This window comes from Hoplias malabaricus, chromosome 18, assembly GCF_029633855.1.
Source record: "Hoplias malabaricus isolate fHopMal1 chromosome 18, fHopMal1.hap1, whole genome shotgun sequence".
Taxonomy (NCBI): domain Eukaryota; kingdom Metazoa; phylum Chordata; class Actinopteri; order Characiformes; family Erythrinidae; genus Hoplias; species Hoplias malabaricus.
The window spans coordinates 15250821-15267890 of record NC_089817.1 but is presented as its reverse complement, the minus strand read 5'-3'; the positions used below and the strand labels follow the sequence as shown (position 1 = coordinate 15267890).

The 17070-nt window shown below is 39.7% G+C and overlaps 1 protein-coding gene across 1 annotated transcript in view; it reads left to right on the top strand.

Moving 5' to 3' along the window:
- The first annotated feature begins 3708 nt into the window (after nt 1–3708).
- Nucleotides 3709–17070, top strand: part of erg (ETS transcription factor ERG) — a 49892-nt gene continuing 36530 nt past the window's right edge. The window contains exon 1 of the mRNA XM_066650658.1: nt 3709–3775. The gene's annotated coding sequence lies outside the window, so the exon portion shown is untranslated. The remainder of the gene's footprint in view (nt 3776–17070) is intronic.

Here is a 17070-nt window from a genome sequence, read left to right as displayed (position 1 = left end):
CAGAATAGTCTCTTCCAGTTTGGCACTGATCTAAACATAAACAATATGTGAAAATATACCACCATTTTACTATGGATATTTAAAACACATTTAAAAGGCCCATATAACAATGAAACACAGTTAAATGGGACATTATTCTGCCTCTTTTAACAGTGTAACAGTGAACATTTCAATCAAATCAATTCAATGCGCATTTTATATATGGAATAATAGGTTTGAGTCACAATTCAGTTCTATAAAAGGTGCTAAGCTGCTGTCCAGCTGAAATGACATGGAATCAGGAGAAGTTTACATTTTACTGTTTGTGTTAAATACATTAATAGTGAATATCTAATTGTGTGTGTGTGTGTGTGACTGTCTGTCTGCATGCATGTGCTTGTGTGTGTATTTGTGTTCTTACAGATAGAGATTGTGAGATCTTCAATGTCTTCCAGTGGAAATGATCCAGACTGGAACAGAGCCAGAGCCAGCCACAGCCAGTCATAAGGTACACACACACAATTGTGGTTTTTAAAAGATTTGAAACACTCAGGTTAAGTGTCACACAGATATTTATTTACTAACATTGTTTGTAGCTAATTGTACTGCTGAATAGTACACTTTTTGTGAGATAGATAGATGTAATTTTGTATTTAACTAATGTAGGACCCTTTGATTTCCACAATGTGGAGAACATGGACGGAATCATGGAATTGACGAGTAAAAGTTGAATTCACTGCTGGCACGGTGGGAGTGTTGCAGTCACACAGGAGTTTGGTGTGTTCTCCGTGTGTCTGCATGAGTTTCCTCCGGGTGCTCAGGTTTCCTCCCACAGCCAAAAACACACATTAGTAGGTGGATTTGTGACTCAAAAGTGTCCCTAGTTGGTCACTAAAGGTACAAACTGTGTAAATTTACCTTTAAAGGTACAACAGTGTTTAAAAAAACAGTTTTGTTCCTTAAAGGTACATTACATTATCTTCTCTGGAAGGAGATATAAATGTTTGTAATCTTTCATTTTAGAACTTTTATTATATAAAAAATATAATTTAAGACTTGGAGATGAAACGGGGCGTATGAAATCAACACAATTTTAAAATCTACATTATAATAAATTAAGATACAATTATAAACCCTTAAAGGTACAGATAAGTTCTCTTGAGGGTACCACCACAGTGAGAGCAAAATGTACCACCACAGTGACAAATTTTCTGACAGTGTAGGTGTGAATGAATGTGTGAATGAATATGTGAGTGTGTGTGTTGCCCTGTGAAGGAATGGCGCCCCCTCCAGGGTGTATTCCTGCCTTGTGCCCAATGATTCCAAGAAGGCTCTGGATAAGAGCCAACTGGATAAGCGGTTACAGATAATAAATGAATGAACGAGTGATGTGGAATTCAAGTATAACAACAAGTAATTAAGAAATAAGTAGTTACGAAACAGCAAAGTCGTGGGACGTATATGAGATTGTGGCATGAGTTTGTGGAAGGTTTTCTTGGATTTGTGCCGAATCCAATATATTGCTTGAAAAAATTATATATAGTTATAATTATACATTTATAAAATATGTGCCCTGAATTTATTTATTTATTTTATTTTTATTTTTTTAAATTTAATTTAGTATTTTGCTATTATTAATTTTAATTACAGCACTTATATTACTTCAATAAATACAAAGTTGCCATTTGCTATTGTTCGTTTAATGCCATTTATTTTCTAAAAAAAACAGCTAAAAAACAAAAAATCCGAAGTCTGAAAAAAATCGATACAAAATGAAAACAGAAAAAAAATAAAACAGAATTTGCTAAAAAAATAGGCTACAGAATTGTAACCAGAATTGTCTGAAACACACACTAATCTGTACAGTTCAGTAACTAACAAGATCTCCAGACTGCTCACCTCTCTCTGTCTGTGTCTCTGCTCATCTCTCCCAGTCTGTGTGTGTCTACATCTACAGCAGATGTAGACACTGTTCGCCCTGTGTGTGTGTGGGGGGGGGGGGGGGGGGGGGGGGGGGGGGGGGTAATGGCTTCACCATTCCTATGTCAGTTTGGCTTTACATCTGATCGGTTGTGCAGTGGACATGATTCCTTCAACGTGTTTGTGTGCTTGTACGTGTGCTTGTGTGTGTGCGCACTAAAACAGGTGTCTAAAGCAGTGTTTTTATATACTTCTGTAATTAAGTGTTAATGGTACTTTATGCTGTAGTTGTCAGCCACGCTGTTATCATGTTATCAAGTGTCCTTTTTCAGATTAAATGGTTCTCAGTCCTGGTCCTTGGGGGGCCCGCCCTGCATATTTTAGAGATTCCTATGCAACACATTTGTTGTAACTAATGAACTAATTAACAAGTTCTTCCAAAGAGGAAGTGGGTGTGATGGACTAAGGGAAAACTACAATATGCAGGGAAATGGCCCACCACGACCAGGATTGAGAACCACTGGTGTAAACGCAGTTTAATTTGAAGTTTCTGAATTCCTGCTGCTGAATATGTATTGCTGGGTATCTCCTGGATATATACTGCTACATACGTGTTGTTGGTTATCTGCTGATGTATACCTCCAAATGGATATTTGCTGCTAGATATATGTTACTGGATACCTGCTGCTGAATATCTGCTACTGTATACCTGCTGTGGGATAAATGCTGATGAAAATCTGCTGTTGGATACCTGCTACTGAATGCTGTTGGATTTCTGCTGCACATTTAGAACATAGCAACATATCTTCATGAATTTATGAAATGTCTATTTCTGTTTTTTCCCAACATAAAGTGACATAAAACACCACCAGATTTATATATATATATATATATCCATATATATATATGTACCAAAACGGCAGTGGGGCATGATTACGGTTGGTGGGCATTCATAGACTAAATGTGTGCTCTGTGATATCTCTCCACCCTTTGCTTCCCTACTGGTCCCTGGAAGACTGTGGACAGTGCACTGGTCAATGGTGTCAGTGAGACTGGACACTACTTCATTACACCCAGCTGTATTTTCCAGTGTGACCACGCTGTGCTAGAAGTGTTCTAGTTCACCATGGAAGCTGTTAAATCAGGACACAGCTCCTGTGTCAGCCTCAGGGGGCTTGTTGTCTGTCACAGCATCAGACACTTGACACTATTTCACCTGTGCCTTAAAGCAGAGAAGCTTTCATTTTTCTCTTCAGCCAATCTCTTTACACAAGAGGAGCAGAGATTTGTAAAATATGAGGAGGTTTATCCACAGACACGCACACACACACACACACACACACACACACACACACACACACACACACACACACACACACACAAACACACCGCCAACAGCTAAATTTTATCCTTGTCCTCACGCTCCAAATTCCGACCAAAGGAGCACGCCAGACAGCCCTCGCTCACATCCAAGAAATCTGGCATTCAGGAATTTTATTTGCGCTGGGATCAGACCATGGCCCTTTTCTTTTCTTGTCCTTTTTTCTTCTACTTTTTTCGTGGTGTGTGTATGTTTGTGTGTGTGTGTGTGTGTGTGTGTGTGTGTGTGTGTGTGTGTGTGTGTGTGCGTGTGTGTGTGTAGGGGGACAGGCTTGTGGTCTGGTCACGTTCGCTGTGCTCAGCATGTGCAGAAAACCTGCACTACTCCCAGACATTTGTTACCCAGGAGTCTCAGCAGAGCCCCTGCCAAACTGTGACAGACACACACACACACACACACACAAACACACACACACTAGCATGTGCAGAGTGGCGGTGAGCAGACCGGCACAGATGAGCTCGCAGTGGCAAGAGGGCAGACACACAGCTCTCCAAGGTAATGACACTCTTATTTTTCTCTTCTCTTCTCTTCTCTTCTCTTCTCTTCTCTTCTCTTCTCTTCTCTTCATCCTTTTCTGTTTGTACTGTGGCTTATAACTCAGGCCTGCATTTGCTTTCCTTCTCTTCCCTTCTCTTCTCTTCTCTTCTCTTCTCTTCTCTTCTCTTCTCTTCAGTGATACAGAGGCAACAAAGTAGCAGAGTCACTATGGAAGAGTAAAGCTTAGCATCAGTAACACAGTATGAGTTGAGCATGAGAATGTAATACAACACAGTCCCATATTAGACTGGCCCTCTTCTCCTCTCTTCTCTTCTCTTCTCTTTTCTTTTCTTCTCTTCTTCTCTGATGTGTGGCATGAACGTGTGTTTTCATGTGAAGGAGGAATGTGTTTGGTTTGATGGAGCAGAGTTTATTTTCTAACCGTGACTCTAGAAGAAATGGCATGGCTGTGTGGGAATGGTGTGAATGCGCTTGCATGTGTGTTGCTGTGTGTGTACTCTACGAGGCATGAGGAGCAGGCCACGCTGGGCTCTCTAGAGTGACTGTTTATTTCCACTGTCACCATGAGTGATGCTGTCGCATCCAACAAACACACACACACTCATAGAGAGAGAGAGAGAGAAAACCACAGAGACACAGGCCGTAGTGTTTAAAGACTCCAGCGGTGCAAGCATTAAGTTCTCTAACGTTGGCAGTGGTGCACTGTTGTGGGTGATTCTCACCGTTGCATGTGTGTGTGTGTGTGTGTGTGTGTGTGTGTGTGTGTGTGTGTGTGTGTGTGTGTGTGTGTGTGTGTGTGATCTCTGAATTCTGTCAAATTGGCATTTAATACATCAAATTCCAGTAAAAGACTTCTTATATGACAGTATCTGTGAATGTACAGGGAAATATGTGTGTGTGTGTGTATTGTCGACAAGAAATACCTCTTGCTGTGGTAAATCAACTCTGAAAACATTCATTCAGCTTATAAATGGGTCTCAGCAACTCCATATTCCTTGTGTACAGTAATTGCTCAGTTGGTTACCATCTAAAAAGATTTTATCAAGTAATTGCCGGCTACACTGTAGTGGCACTCCATTTGCAGCTTTAACATTTATACTGCAAGGCCCTATTTGTGCATACACTGAAAAATATTACTCTTTGAATTTACTTTTGGTGTCAAGGGGTTGCATGAACTTAAATCATCTGCATCCAGAGATGTAATTTTAGTAACATGTATTCATTCTTAAATGTTATATCTGGATATAAATTATTAATTTAATTATTGAAATAAAACATCTTCTCTTCTCTTCTCTTCTCTTCTCTTCTCTTCTCTTCTCTTCTCTTCAGTGATACAGGGGCAACAAAGTAGCAGGGTCAAATAAAAGTAAAATCAAAGAGTCATTTTCTTTCAGTGAACAAAATGATTTTTATATAATTCACAATATTTTAATTCTAGTAAAAATATATGGGACATTCCATTTTGTTGTTGTTTAAACAATATTTTAAAATAATTATATTATTCTTAAATGTTATATTCTAGTCTTTATTCCAAGTGTCATGACAAATCACCCTATTCAACTTTGATTGTTTTAAAACCTATACAGATGAAGAGATTGGGTGGCGTGTATTAAGAAACTGCTTGAAATGAGCAATGTCAACAACCAGTTCAGTATAATGACATGGTGAATCCAATAATCTGTCAGAGCATCTGCATAATCCAATAATTCAGGCAGGAGTGGACAGGGAGTGATAGGACCTTTCACACTTGTACTGTTTTAGCAGGTTTCATCTGGACCGCAGGTGCTTCTGTATCTGCAGCCCTGCTGTACATTTCTTTCTCTAACTCTCTCTCTCTCTCTCTCTCTCTCTCTCTCTCTCTCTCTCTCTCTCTCTCGCTCTCTCTCTCTCTCTCTCTCTCTCTCTGTTTTTCTCTCTGTTTAACGTGAGAGTTCTGGAATTCTGTACCGTCCTTAGGGCAACTGGCACGACAATCTCTTATCTATGATTTCCTGTGGCAAGACAGAACCATTCATGCAAGAATGTGTGTGTGTGTGTGTGTATGTGTTTGTGTGTGTTTGTGTTTGTGTATATGTATGCTATCATTCAATAGCTGTCTCTAATAATATAAACCAATTTAAAACCAATAATACCTAATATCGAAAGCCTGACATACTCTGTGCGATTTTAGGAATCCACCTCACATGTTCAACTAAAGTCTGAGATTTTGTGATCTGTCTGTTCAAAAATAATGACATCTGCCAGCTCAACAAATGTATGTGAAGTACAATCTTACAGTCAATGCTGTATGTAATATTAATGTAGACAATTTGTCAAGAAACTTGATCAAAAAAAAAAAAAGATTAGATTGTTAAGAACTTGTTGTTTCCCCGTATTTTTAGTGATATTTTTTTTCCCTCACAGTTTATTCAGGGCTAGTTCCAACCACTAACTTGGATGTGTTCCCACATTGCAAATTCCAACTGCTTTCTTTAAGAAGCTTGTCGCCACTTTGTCTTGAACTGATGCCAAGGCATGTTACCGGACAATTCAACATGTTTGGAGGAGAACGCTGTTCTGACAACCCTCTTACATTAGCAAACAGGTGCCTGCATTGTTAATGGGGGATAGGTAGGGCCATCCTTCCCTCCCAGAGAAAATGAGACCTGTTTGTGTGGATGGAGCAGCATTAGAAAACAGGCAATAGGTCAAATTGATTATTTAATATATATGATAATAGGTCCAACAGTTATATAATATTTATATAAATATTTTAAAGTGTGGGAATGGTGGAAAGGGTGTGTGTGTGTCTTTAGTGCAAAGCTGCACATGCACATATCTGTGGTCCTGTAAATTTGCATGGTGCTGATACAAAGTAACAGAGGTGATAGAGTAATAGAGTGTGGGGGGGTGGGGGCAGTGGAAGCATGTTTGCTGAGGTTTAGTAGTGGTATGTTTGGATGAAAGAAGCAGTGAAATTAACACACAAACTCACACTCTTACACACAGTTTAATGCAGCAAAGTGGTGGACCACTTCCTGCTTCATCCACATATACAGAAATTCTTTCATCCCTGTTCATCTTTACAGAGTGCCAGAGTGTCTGGGCCTCTGCATATTTGTCTGTATATGTGTCCTCCTGGGATAATTCATTCTGTTCTTTTTATGAGTACAATGTAATGTGGTGCTGGTTAAATATTTGTGAATAGTCTATATAAAAAATATTTAGTCCTTGCCTTGTGATGGAGTGTACAGGGTGTGTTCCTGTGTTGCGCCATCTGATTCCAGGTAGGTTCAGGACCTACAGTGACCCTGAACAGGATAAAGCAATTAAAGAAAATGAATGGATGAATATTTAGTCATTTTGAAGTTACTCATGTGCAAAGCAGCTTAGGTATGTGAGTATGCAGCGATATAAATTTTCAAAAATATTACTGTCTGCAGAATCATTGTGAGAAATGATATTGTCATGATTAAAATTGAACATTTGTCATAACAGAACTTTTCTGACTTGTCATTATAGCTTGTCATATTTATGGCAAATTGTCCAGTTAGTTGGACAGAACAAACAAAACTTTGCTAAAGAAAACACACCGTTGGTTATATTAAGTTTTTGATATGACAAAAAAAGAAGCTGAATTATCCAAAATGAGAGATTAAAGGGCGCTGGGCGAGGAGGCTGTAGGTTAAACTTGAGTGGTCTTGTCTGTTAAATGCCGGTTTTTACCAGTTAATGGTTTGTTTGGCTGGAAAAGTGCAGACCAGGGCTGCATACCAGCACATTAGCATCTCTTAAAGAAACAGTACACCTTATTTGGCCCTTGGAGTGTAGAATAGAATGAACAATTATTTACACAATATCACCTCTTTCCTACATATTAACACAGTTCCCTAGAGTCTAAATGAAATGTCATTGACAAGCACTGTGCACCACTGGATTTTCTCCCTGTCTAAACAGACCTAGAGCACCTGTTCCTTTAAATGATAACGAGTCACACATGGCTCTTCACAGCTCATCATATTTTTGCAGTTTTGCTCAATTCTTTGGTTTCTCTGTTGTAATTTTCCTTTTTTCCCCCTTTTTCCGTTCTTTCATTTCTCTCGTTTTTACTTTATTTATTTGGCTGATCGGGCAGCACAGTGGCGCAGCAGGTAGCATCGCAGTCACACGGGTCCAGAGATCTGGAGGTTGTGGGTTCAAATCCCGCTCTGGGTCACTGTCTGTCTGTGAGGAGTTCTGTCTGTGGTGAGTTCTCCACATGGGCTTCCTCCGAGTGTCCACATGGGCTTCCTCCGAGTGCTCCGGTTTCCTCCAACTGTCCAGAAAACACACCCAATGTGAAAACTGACCCAATGTGTGAGTGTGTGTCACCCTGCAAAGGACTGGTGTCCCCTCCAGTCTGTGTTCCCGTATTGTGCCCTGTGATTCAGGGTGGGCTCCAGACCCACAGCACCTCTGAACTGGATGAGCAGTTTCAGACAATGAATAAATGAATTTTGGTTGTTATGTGTATCCACTGTTCATGTGTCTGTTTAATGTGGCTGCAGGAGAAGGTAATTGATCATCTAAGGTTGGCTAGTCTGAAAGTTAAAGCAAGCAAGTCTAGAAGTCTGTCGATTGTCAAAGGAAATCTTGTGCAAGAATTTTTTTGATGGGAGGAGAAATAATTCCTACAGTACTGGATAGACCAGTGAAGAGTTTAGGTAGATGATATAGTGTAGCACTAAACGAACAGGTTATGGGACTAAAAGCTGAACTGGTGAAGGCTGTTAATAGCATTGATAGATTGTGTTTGCCAGGGAAGTTGAAATTGTGGTGTCTCCAGTTTGACTTACTGCCAAGTATTAGGTGGCCATTGAGAGTTTATGATGTTTCAATCACAGAAGTAGAGAGGATAGGTTATTAACAAGGCCATAAGGAAGTGGCTAGGGGTGCTACAAATATTGGTAGAAGCGGGGTGAAGATTGGAAATTAATGGTGGACGTAGGGAAAAAGCTGCAGGTTCCAGAGTGCATTGTGTTAACTACACTGAATTGGGTGGCAGGCACATGTAAGACCGGTGGAGATAGGTGTTAGAGGATTTGTAGCCAAATTGGCCACATCCCTGCTTGTGCAGTTCTGTATCAGGGGCCGGAAACAAAGGGCAGCTGTGAAGGAGTTATCAGAAACAGCTGAAAGGTCTAGTCAGTGGTTGTGGATAAGGAGAGCACAGATTACTAGGGGAAATGCACTGTAGAGGTGCTATTGGGATTGTTGGTGCTGTAGAATGTAAAGTTCACATGGAACTGGTGCCACTGAGCATGCATTAATGGTGCCACTGGGGTTAGGGGGAGGCCACTGGGCTTAGTCACCAGGGAGGCCAGTGTGGATTTACGGTTGTTGATGGTAAAGGGTGAGGTAGGACGGTAAAGCTGGCTTGGAGGGAATGGGTCTGGGACGCCAGACTTCACTGTTTAGCCTTCTGGAGGAGTTGTGGGCTTAATTCAGTGAAATACTGACGAAGGATGGCGCCTACCTGATGACCCCTATGAAGAGCTAGTGATGCAGTGTATATATATTATTATATAATATATAATATATAAAAAATTATAGGGCGGCACGGTGGCGCAGCAGGTAGTGTCGCAGTCACACAGCTCCAGGGGCCTGGAGGTTGTGGGTTCGATTCCCGCTCCGGGTGACTGTCTGTGAGGAGTTGGTGTGTTCTCCCCGTGTCCGCGTGGGTTTCCTCCGGGTGCTCCGGTTTCCTCCCACAGTCCAAAAACACACGTTGCAGGTGGATTGGCGACTCAAAAGTGTCCGTAGGTGTGAGTGTATGTGTGTGGGTGTGTGTTGCCCTGTGAAGGACTGGCGTCCCCTCCAGGGTGTATTCCCGCCTTGCGCCCGATGATTCCAGGTAGGCTCTGGACCCCCCACGAGCCTAAATTGGATAAGCGGTTACAGATAATAATGGATAAAAAATTATACAAACCGAAGTTGGGACACTAAACCAATTGTGAATAAAAACTGAATGCAATGATGTGGAGGTGGCAAATGTCAATATTTTATTCGTAATAGAACATAGATGACAGATCAAAAGTTTAATCTGAGTAAATGTAAAATTTTAAAGGAAAAATATGTTGATTCAAAATTTCACAGTGTCAACAAATCCCAAAAAAGTTTTGACAAGTAGCAATAAGTGGCTGGAAAAAGGAAATTGAGCATATAACGAACAGCTGGAAGACCAATTAACACTAATTAGGTCAATTGACAACATGATTGGATATAAAAAGAGCTTCTCAGAGTGTCAGTGTCTCTCTGAAGCCACGATGGTAAAAGGATCACCAATTCCACCATTGTTGCGCAGAAAGATGATGCGCAGAATGGTGTTACCCAGCATGAAATAGCAAAGACTTTTAAGTTATCATTATCAACCGTCCATAACATCATCAAAAGATTCAGACAATCTGGAACAATTGCTGCGCGTAAGGGTCAACGCCGTAAAACTCTACTGGATGCTCGTGATCTCCGGGCCCTGAAACGTCACTGCACCTCAAACAGGAATGCCACTGTCAAGGAAATAACAGAATGGGCTCAGGATTACTTCCAGAAAGCATCGTCAGTGAACACAATCCACCGTGCCATCCGCCGTTGCCGACTCTGTACTGGTAAATTGAGAGAGCTGAAACTCTACAGTGCAAAGAGGAAGCCATTTCTAAGCAAGCTCCACAAGCTCAGACGTTTGCACTGGGCCAGGGATCTTTTAAAATGGAGTGTGGCAAAATGGAAGACTGTTCTGTGGTCAGAAGTGTCACGATTTGAAGTTCTTTATGGAACACTGGGACGCCATGTCATCCGGACCAGAGAGGACAAGGATAACCCAAGTTGTTATCAATGCTCCGTTCAGAAGCCTGCATCACTGATGGTATGGGGTTGCATGAGTGCTGATGGTACGGGGTTGCATGAGTGCTTGTGGCATGGGCAGCTTGCATGTCTGGAAAGGCACCATTAATGCAGAGAACTATGTTCAGGTTCTAGAACAACATATGCTCCCATCTAGACGTCATCTCTTTTAGGGAAGACCCTGCATTTTTCAACAAGATAATGTCAGACGACATTCTGCAGCAATCACAACATCATGGCTACGTAGGAGAAGGATCCGGGTACTGAAATGGCCAGCTGCAGTCCAGATCTTTCACCTATAGAGTTGTAAGAAGAAGGGGGGATGCCACACAGTGGTAAAAAATGGCCTTGTCCCAACTTTTTTGGGATTTGTTGACGCCATGAAATTTTGAAACAACATATTTTTCACTTAAAATGATACGTTCTCTCAGTTTAAACTTTTGATCTGTGATTTGTGTTCTATTCTGAATAAAATATTGACATTTACCATCTCCACATCATTGCGTTCAGTTTTATTCACAATTTGTTTAGTGTCCCAACTTTTTTGGAATTCGGTTTGTATAAAAAAATAATTATATATATATATATATATATTTATTTTATAAAAAATATAGTTCCTTGGGATATTGTTAGTGTCTCTTTGAAGTACACCTTAATGCTGTTGGCACTTTTGGGAACAGCAATTTAATGGGGAGGGCAGATTTCTGACTTGTTTGTTTGGTTTTAAGACTGGAGGGCTGGAAAACTTTAAATGGCAGTTGGCTACAAACAAGTAAAGATTCAGCTGATATGTTTGATATTATACTTGGAGGCTTCTGTGTAGGTTTCTGGTAAATGAAAGTTTTTCAAAGCTGAGAAATTAGTTACATTTGTACTTAATGAGTGTTTGGACTGGAAGTGACATAAATGAAAGGGAGGCCTCTGATTTTCACACTTGACTTGTAAAATAAACACAACCACTTTATTTCTCTGCCTTGTGCTCTGAGTAGTAAGTGAAGTGTGCAGTCTGCAGTGTTGGCTCAGACCTGGCTGAATAGTGTCATCCAGTATGAATGTGCCTGTATAAAGCCTAATGTGAGTGAGTGGGTATAAACGTACTCTTAAAGTCTGCTGCAGGCCCGATTACTTCAGTAAGTTGCCTATAAAACAATTCAGATAGAGAGATGATAATGAGAGTTTGATTCACCCCAGGGCTTTACAGACCACCATCAGTTCCCACCCCACATACTAGGAACTGCTACAGTTCTTCTTATAGACATAAGTAAATGTATGTATGCATTTGTTTACTTAATCCATCATTTGGATAAGGCCTGTGTCGTTTCAACAACTCAAATCCTGAATTATTGTTTTGGTTTTTTTATATTTCTTTAAAATGTCTGACTGAAAATGTTAGCTGGAACCTCAGAGACCATGAAGGCTGCTGATATTGCATCTCTCTTTAGGTGAAATTGAAACATCGTATAACTAATAATGGAAATATCTCAAAACAAAAATTGACAAATAAGTTCAGTGTTTGTGTGGCTCCAACATGTAATGCATAAAGCCAACTGAAATCTTATACACCTGAATGACATAGATGAATATACTACCAGCGAGTAGCCTGTTCCCTTTATGGAACTGGTTCTGAGTTTAATTAAATTTTACTTTTAACTTCAGGGCTGTCTTTATTTACCTTTTTGCTTGCTTTTAATTAGTATGCTCAAGTAAGGTTTTAGTTTGGTCCATGGTGTAGATGGAAGGGCTGGGCTAGTAGTGTGGAATTCAAAAGCAATCAACCTCAGAAAACAGTGTGCTTGTGTTAACAGTGTGCTTCGTATTGGGCTCTGAGATACCAGCACCAATAAACATGCTTTGACTTCAGGACTGATTGTAGAATTATACTTTTTAATACATTGTGTTAAAAACTATAAATGCTATATAAAGTTGAACATTTTATTGTGTTTATTAAATGAAAAAAATATATTGATTTGTTCTTCAATTTTATTGATTTTTTTATTTATGTATTTTTAGTGGGTTGTTCAGAGACGCTGTCGCTCTTTTTCTGTTTGTACTTGTATTGATTCAGTAGATAGCAGCTGAAAACAGATAGCAGCTGTATTCTTTTATGTTTCTCAGCCAATCAACAGCGTCAATTTGAAACAGGTGCACTGATGATACATTATTGAAAGTTGCTGTTGAAACTCTGTCCTGTTCAGGCTGTACCAAAATAGTTCTGGATTTCTACACCCAGGCCTGTCCTCATCCCTATGACGTACATTACCATCTATTTATTGATTCTGACTGAAAATGGCAAGCCTTTTTTTCTTTTGTAATTTTCAAGCTCACTTGCAGGTCCCATGACTGCCAATAGAGAGTGCTGTGAGCATATAGTTTGTGATTGTCATCAGGGATGTTAATGCATTTATGTCTACCACAGCAGCACAACAATAGCCAGTGTGTGTGTGTGTGTGTGGGTGTGGGTGTGTGTGTGTGTGTCTGTAAGCATGTGTAAATCAGTGCATTTACGCACTAGTTCTGTCAGTTCTCTGTGGTACATGTGGTTAAGGAAATGTGTTTGGAGTAGAGTTTGGGAGATCTATTGGAATGTGTATTTATAGCAGAGGTAAAGGTGTGCGTGTGTGTTGTACAGGACATTCTTGTGGAAGGGCCCTGCCCTGTTTCCCAGCCCCCTACTGAGGAGCATTTCCATCACACACACACACAAAACCACCCAGCTCACTGAATGTGAGACCACAGGTCACTTCCTACAGACATCCTGCAGGACGCCATAAAAATCAAACCTGACTTGAGAGAAAGAGAGAGAAACAAGGCCAAAAGAAAAAGTGAGATACAATCACATGCAAAATTTGGACACCTCTGGTCAAATTATATGTTTTTGCTGATTTTCAAAATTCAAATAAACAAACACAACCTCTAAAGAGAGCAAATTTCAGCTTGATGTTGTCTGAATTGGAAATGAATAGTTGTTCATTTTGGAAATAATAAAACATAACATATTAAATGTACCTTATTTTTTTCTATTAAAATATGCAAGTAGTAGTAAATGTGTATACTTTTCACTTTTCGACAATACATGGCTCTGGACTCAGACCATCAAAACTTTTGCACACAGTAGAAGAGAGTTATTTCTCTTTAACATTATGCAACAAAGTGCCCTTACACTCCTGACATCTTTCATACTGTCCAAATTGCCTTGATGTTGTAAAACAATATTGTAACAGAGCTTCTCTTTTAAAGGAACAGAATGCTCAGCAGGTTTTAAAAGAAATTCCCTACAAGGCAAACTAAAATATTACTACTGCATTTTGTTTTATTCATATACACACACACACACACACACACACACACACATATATATATATATAACTGCACATGATTAGTATACAGGGTGGCACGGTGGCGCAGCAGGTAGTGTTGCAGTCACACAGCTGGGTTCCATTCCCGCTCTGAGTGACTGTCTGTGAGGAGTTGGTGTGTTCTCCCCGTGTCCGCGTGGGTTTCCTCCGGGTGCTCTGGTTACCTCCCACAGTCCAAAAACATACGTTGGTAGGTGGATTAGCGACTCAAAAGTGTCCGTAGGTGTGAGTGAATGTGTGTGTGTGTGTGTGTCTGTGTTGCCCTGTGAAGGACTGGCGCACCCTCCAGGGTGTATTCCTGCCTTGCGCCCAATGATTCCAGGTAGGCTCTGGACCCACCGCGACCCTGAATTGGACAAGCGGTTACAGATAATGAATGAATGAAAGGATGAATGATTAGTATACATTAAACTGAACTAAACTTGTTTCTGAACCTTGCTGTAACCCTGACCTAACCTTAAACTAGCTCCTACATCTAAGAGTTCAGATAAGGAGTAGGAGAACCCTTGGAGGTCTTTCCTTGGAGGTCTCTTCTCACATCTTCATTCACAAAAATTGTTTTCAGATTACAACATTGATCTCCTGTTTCTAAGTGACTGCTATGAAGTCATAAAAATGGTCATGACTCCCACATACTGTTGCAAAAACAGAACAAGACAGTGAAAGTCATATTGAGGTTACATTCTTCATAACCACAGAGAGACAGCCGCAGCTTATTGTATAACAGCACCATGTGTATGATTAGACTGAATCATATCAAATACTATATAACAGCAGCACGTGTATGATTAGACTCAGTCTTGACTGAATAAAATAGGAATGTACTGAAATTGGAATTGTGCACAGATGCTGATATCTAACATACACCAGTCAGCCATAAATAACATTATTTGTTTCTACGCTAACTGTCCATTCTCTCAGCTCCACTAACCGGTTCTTTGTAGTTCTACACTTACAGCAGGAAGTCCATCAGTTTCTCTGCATATTTTGTTTGCCCACTTTCACCCTGTTCTTTGATGGTCAGGACTCCCACAGGACCACCACAGAGCAGGTATGATTTGGGTGGTGGATCATTCTAAGCGTTCTGTGGTGGTCCTGTGGGAGACCTGGCCATTGAAGAGCAGGGAGAGGAGGCAAACAAATGTATGCATAGCTACAGATGGACTATAGTCAGTAGTTGGAGAACTACAAAGTTCTCCTGTATGGTCAGTGGAGCTGAGACAATAAACACTGAGTGTAGAAGCAGGAGGTAGTCATAATGTTATGGCTGATCAGTGCACATTATTTGGCCAAAAGTCTTTTGAAGCCTGCTCATTAAACATTTGTTCAGAAATTAAGATTATTAATGTTTTTTCCCAGTTCAATAATAATCTCTTCTGTATGGAAAGTCTTAACAACACATGTTGCAATATTGCTGTGAATATATGATATCATGCCAGAAGCTGATGTTTTTGAAATTAAGAGGTGCTAATACTACTGCGATCCTAAAACCATCCAATATTAATATTGCTAATATTTAATTCTATAAAACCCACAGCGATTTTCACAGCAGTTTCATATTTAACTAATATTAAGTCATGTAGAATTCATATATATGTATTTTTTTTTAAGCCTGACTTGTTGGTATTTTTGTACAAAGCAATAAAAACAAGAATCTGTTTAACTGACAAAATACAAAGTAAATATTTCCATTGTTTTTAATCAAGTTCATTGTGTGGACAAAGGAACATTTGCTACTGTGTAACATCAGCTTGCATTTTAATTACAATTAAAGAAGTTGCTGTGATTCACGTCTCTCTAGAATTCCTGTATATATCACCACATCAATAGTACCTTCATCAATATCAAGGTCACAATATCAAGGTTGTCATGGGCCCTTATGCCCCCTTATACCATGACAAATGTTGACTTTCACTGATAACTGTCCGGATGGTCCATCATATCTTCAACATCCATTTTTTCCCGAAACACAAGCTGAAACTTGGCCTCATATTTCAGAAATGATGGGTGTCTTTGCATAGAATTGATTTATGACAATCTCCTTGAGTAATAGAGGATCAAGTTGCATTTCTTGCTGCATGGGTGTACTATGTTCATTAAAATTCAAGTACTCCTGAGCCCATGCATCTATATTAATCACAGTACCATGGTGGTTTCTCATGCAATGCCATCTGTGGGCTTGAAGGTCAGACAAATTCAACGGTGGTTTTTGACCTTGCCCTGAACTGATATTTCTTAGGATTCAATATATAGCACAGCACCCATTTCATTCAGGAGCTGAAATAAGTGTTTTTGCATGTAGCTTTTTCTCCCAGTTGCTTTTGGAAATTTTTGGAGATTTGCAGCTTACAGTGGAGAGCATTTGGTCCATCTTTTTTAGTTGTTGCTACAATAAAACATCAGTGAGATGTTATATAAATAAAGTCACCACATTTTTCATATCTGAAAAATAATATTTGGAACACAACATATCAGTCATCCATGTGTTTTAAATAAATGTATTTGTTAAGGTCATGATTGTAACCATTGTTCCCGGTTCTGCTTCAAGTCACACTTAGGTTGTTGCAGAATGCATGCTCTTGCAATATTTATTGCCTTGCTCCCAACTAGCAAACATGTTGAAACCTTTGTCATAATCTGATTAGAATATTAGAAAATGATCTAAGCTTTATAAAGTTCGTAATTATTGTGACTGAGCATTTTAGGCATGAAGCATGATTCATAATGTTTGCTGTTCAACAGTCTCAGTTCCTTATCAATTACTTTGATATCTGTCCTTTTAAAACACATGGTCTGGGCATGGTGTGTTTTCGCCATTAACTGATTTCAAAACGTTTTAAACTCCTCTTGTCACAACTTCCTCAAAGCAACTGCCATTACACAATACCATCTGCAGCATGAAACGCACGAATGCACACACACACACACATACACACACACACACGCACGTGTCAACACATCACTGAGCACACAAATGCAACATGAATAGTATCAAAGTCAATGTTAATAATGTTCCATCATACACTACAGTTAAGAAGGGTGGAATTTTTTATGTTTTTGGGAATATGTGAAGTTATT